We start from the raw sequence: 5485 nt of genomic DNA on the forward strand, positions 1-5485 counted from the left end.
TCTTGACCGGGAGAGCTCTTCTGTGGGTAAAAACCATCTGGGATCAAGGAGGCTTGGTAACTGAGACATTAGAAAATTTCCTAAATCACTTTAAGGAAGTGTTTTGTCCCCCCTCAGGTGATTCCTCCATGGCCGAACAGCTTCATGATATTCGCCTGGGTAAACAACCGATCACCGACTATGCGCTGCAATTTCGCACGTTGGCGGTGGCTAGTGGTTGGAACGAACCTGTCCTGATGACCACATACCGCCAAGGATTGGATCCTCGACTGAGACTGCAACTTACTGCCTACGATGATGCCATCGGCTTAGAGCGATTCATCCAGATGTCCATATGAGTAGCACATCGCATGCAGTCCTGCCTAACAGAACGCTCCACCCTACAATCCCCTCCCGGTTACCACCTGTCTGGTAATCGCCCTCCAGAACCCAACCCGGAGCCCATGCAACCACTCTTGCCTCGTTCCAGCGGAGAGAAACCGGAGGTTCAACAATAAATTTTGTTTATACTGTGGCAATCGGGGACACTTAATAGCCACATGTCCTGTGAAACCCTCACGTTCTGCGGTGAGTTCTATTACTGCTGTTTATTCAAGCAATGTTCCGTTATGCACAAGAGTAAATGTGTCCTCTGCCTACCTGTCCTTAACAGTCACCACGCTCCTTGACTCTGGGGCCATGAGACGACCTCTGCCATAAGCTCCGACTCTCAAAGGTCCCCTTTGACACGACCTCCCCATACACTCCGTGACTGGTCACCCGCTGGGCAAGGGGTACATCTGTTACCATACCACCCCAGTAACATTACAGGTGGGTTTTATGCATATGGAGGACATTAAGTTTATGTTCTGGAGGGCTCAACTGTGAATATCATTCTGGGCCGTCCTTGGCTGTGTGATCATTCCCCGGTCCTGTCCTGGAAGTCCGGTGAAATCCTACAATGGGGACAGAAATATTTTTAAACTTGTATACGCCCAGTACTCCGTCCTCAAAGGAGAGGGGAGGAAATCTCTTCCATTGTCAAGCCCGTGAATGTCTTCTCAATGACCATCGAGAGCCCCACCAGTGATAGTCCCCTGGATATTCCTGATTGTTATCAGCCATTTCTTGATGTGTTCTGCCCCAAGAAAGCTTCCCAGCTTCCTCCACATCGACCATGGGACTGTGCCATCGAACTCCTACCAGGTGCACCACTGCCCAGAGGAAGAATATACCCCTTGTCACTCCCAGAGCAGAAGGCAATGGAAGGCTACATTGAGGAAGCTTTAGCCCAAGGTTACATTCATCCCTCCACTTCCCCGTCACCTCGAGCTTCTTCTTCATTCAAAAGGATGGAGGTCTGAGACCGTGCATTGACTACCGGTTCTTAAACAACATCACAGTCAAGTACCGGTATCCCCTTCCCCTGTCCCTGCTGCCCTGGAACTGCTGAGAGGAGCAACTGTGTTCACTAAGCTTGACCTCCGCAGCGCTTACAACCTCGTTCGTACACGGGAGGGGGATGAGTGGAAGATGGCCTTTGTGACACCAACGAAACACTATGAGTACCGAGTTATGCCGTATGGCCTGGTCAATGCCCCCTCCATATTCCAGGGCATTATGAACGAGGTGTTCCGGGAGTACCTCCACCGTTTTGTTCTTGTCTATATAGATGACATCTTGATTTACTCCCGGAACCTGACCGACCATCATCAGCACGTGGCCCTGGTGCTAGAGCGTCTGCACAATTTCCAGTTGTTCCTCAAGGTCAAAAAGTGCTTTTTCCATCTAAGCCATGTCCAATTCCTGGGTTACAACATCATCCCGCAAGGAATCCAGATGGATCAGGGAAAGGTGGAGGCTGAAAAATTGTGGCCAACTCCTAAAACTGTCAAGGATCTTCAATGCTTCCTGGGATTCGCAAACTTCTATCGAAGATTCATCTGTGATTACAGCTCCATTGCCGCTCCTCTGACCTCCCTACTCAAAAAGGGACCCAATAACCTATTCTAGACCCCAGAAGCCTCTCACGCCTTCCTCAAATTGAAGAAAAAGTTCACCACTACCCCTGTACTAGTCCACCCAGATCCTGAACTCCCCTTTGTGGTTGAGGTCAACGCTTCCTCCATGGGAGTGGGTGCAGTACTATCTCAGCAGCAAGGGAACCCAGCAAAATTGCACCCATGTGCTTTCTATTCCTGGAAGTTATCACTTGCTCCTCCGGTCCAGATATTGGTGGCCATGCATGTCTCAGGATGTACGCCGTTTTCGTCCAAGGATGTCCTGAGTGTGCTATCACCAAATCTCCTCGCCACTTAGCTGGCAAACTCCTCCTGCTGCCCGTACCACAACGGCCATGGTTACACTTGGGAGTTGACTTCATCACCGACCTACCTGAGTCCGACGGTAACACTTGTGTTTTAGTTGCGGTGGATAGATTCTCCAAGGCCTGCCATTTGATCCCCCTTAAACAACTACCCACGAGTGATACTTCCTGGTTACTCTTTACCCTGCTGTGTCTGTGCTGGATATGTGACTTTGTTTACATTGTGTGAACCTCAAGCCTTGTAATTTATACCAACCTCCTTGTTGAAAGAAGTGACTCACCTTTACGCCAGCTTGAAGCTTAAGTTCTCTGTTTTCGGCAAGTGCAGTGTTTAGTGTTTCCTGTTATGTGTAACCCTGGTTAAATAATGGGTAATTAAAAGGAATTAAGTTTCATTAATTCATAATTTAGTAACATCATATTTCCCTAATAAAGGTGAAAAGAAATGTAAAAGTTGTTAATGAAAATTATAATGAAGTCGAATTAAGTTATTTAGTTGATTAGTGATTTGACCAATGAGAGCTCTCCGTCATCACACGCCCTGCGTGTGTGTCCGCAGGTGTGCGAGACAACAGGAGAGAGAGCTGAGCATGACAGAGAAAAGATGTGAGCTGATCTTTGCAAACTAAGTTAAAGAACTATTGTTCAAAATCTCTGAAAAGTGTACAGAAATAGTTAAGAAGTGTTCAAGTTCATTTATTTTGTACCATCCAGTATCTGAAGAAGCTGATTGAATATTGTTGAGTCACATTTTCACTCGGTGAGTCAGAGTAATATAATTAATGGTAAAAGTGTATAAAAACTGCATAATATTATGACTGAGTCAATAATAGTTATTTAGTTGCAGTAAACATAGTGTTTATTCCTTTTTCATGGTGTATTTCAAATAATCCAAGTGGTTATAAATGTGGTCATAGTGAACCGCGGGGTTATTCCTTGTTCACTGCAGTTGAACTTGCCATTGTTGGACACGTGCGCCTGTGTAAGAGAAAAAAACAATTAATATAGAGGTAAATTATTATAATATATCATTTCTTGTAAAAATGGTATTTGTATGTATAATTGTTTCATTTGGTTATTTCGATCTTTGATGTGAAATTATACTTGAATCCACTAAATGAATGCTCTGGTCTGTGATCAGGCCAGGGTTTTTTTTCTTTCCTTGTGTTTTTCCTATTTTCTTGGTTCTATGGTTTGTGTTACTCCTGTGAGCTGAAACTTCACATTTGATGGCGAGTCACCCAAATTCTACATTGTACAGAGAAAAGAGGACAACAATTCAGAGAAAATAGGACAACAAATCATAAAGAAGAGGATAATTTTCTTTCTTTCATTCATCAGCCCTGCTTTTGAAAGTAAGACAATTCCAATTTAGAGAACTATTTAGCTCCTTTCCTGGAGAGAATTGACAAATAAGGAAAAGAGAAGAAACTGAAATTTTACAGAACTATTGATGGTGTATGGTTACCCATAACCAGTTTGATTGATATTGAGATCCTTATACATTGAAACAGCTGTGATATTTTGAGAGAAACGTTATTTCTTTTATTTTCTTTAATTTCATTTTGTTATTGAAAATACCAGTCTGTGTATATTTTCGGGGTAAAAGAAAAGTGCACTTAAGGGAAAGTTTACATAGTTAATCTGTATTGTACATTATTTTTGTACTATTGTAATTTACTTTCTTTTCTTTTCGTTTTTTTATTTTTATTTTTTATTTTTTATTTTTTTATTATTTTCACTTTCTATCAAAAGGAACAAAATAACATTCCAAGTTCAAATCCATCCAGTTATTTCTCACTACAACCTCCTTCACGGTCCCTAAATCTTCTGATAAATCTATCTGGTCTGACAGCAATTCATTTATTGCCAATACCTTAGACACCTCCTACATATGGATCCATGCCTACTACCATAGCCCTGTGTTTGACCTAAGTCTATTGTCAAAGACTTTATACCTATCCTGTGATTCCCTGTATACACAACTTACCTGTTTCTCCTGAGTTTCCTTTAAATAAACTCCCGCATTTGGGTTCATCACAACTCCCGCCTTGGTGTTGTTACAGGTACCCTCGTGTGGATAAAGATTAACCAAAGCATATCACTGTATGCATGGCAAATAATATAAGCCCATTCTTATTAAGAAATTGTAGAACAATACATATTTGAACTAAACTGTAGCTTCTGTGAAAACACATTTCTCACAGGAAAAAGGGAAATGTGCTAATGACTCTTTCTTTCTTTCTTTCTTTCTTTCTTAATTAATTAATTAATTGATTAATCTTTGCCATGTTTTAATGTGTTTAATTGTATGAATCTATTTGCAGAACTCTCCAGTCTCAGAGTAGATCTTTATGAGTTTGCCCCTGAGTCAGCATCCTTATGGAGAAGTGTTAAGCAAACTCAGCAAGAAATTACCTCATGCTGCAGAATTGTGTCAGACACTAAGTCTCTTGAGGTTAGAGTCAGTACATACATCCATTATACATTTTCATGAGAAGCACAACACCATAAAATATAACTGTATAAAAAAATGATAAAATCTGGGAGTTTGGTTGCATATCTGAGAAGGGTTAAATTGTGTAAACATGCATCCTTTCCTCTATAGTGGTGTAATTAAGAGGACTCGCTACTTCTTTGTGTGTGCTACTTGATTGATTACTCTCCTGTCTTTGCTGTGCTGTAATGGTTGAGTTGTAGCCCACTTCTGGGCAGGAATGGACTGGCTTTTGGGAGCACTGGGACTTTTTCCGGTGGGATGTTTGGTCGAGTAGGGGGCTGATCGACGAAATGAACAAGCACTTCCATTTACTAAACAGCACTATCCCATTAAACTGTGCAGCACATCCTCTGGCCGCAATGCGAGAGCAGAGCGGGACTGGTCTCACTTCCGCAGCACTGATGAATTTGATCTGCAATCACACCACGCTGTCCAGTAGAAAAGTACGTAAATTCGAATCCAGAATTCTATACACCTGTATAATATGGGAACTTTAAAGGCTCCGTACCAAAGCTAGTTGAAACCAGATTAAAGAACCCCAGCATTTTAAACAGCAATGACAAGGTAAACAGGAAAACATTGTGCCACGCACAACGGTAATTACAGGCTTTTCAATCCATGCATCACTACCCTTATAGAAATTTACGTTGCAGTTACTTTAGTAACACTAACTGTAGAAA

Source organism: Myxocyprinus asiaticus, chromosome 34 (assembly GCF_019703515.2).
Source record: "Myxocyprinus asiaticus isolate MX2 ecotype Aquarium Trade chromosome 34, UBuf_Myxa_2, whole genome shotgun sequence".
Taxonomy (NCBI): domain Eukaryota; kingdom Metazoa; phylum Chordata; class Actinopteri; order Cypriniformes; family Catostomidae; genus Myxocyprinus; species Myxocyprinus asiaticus.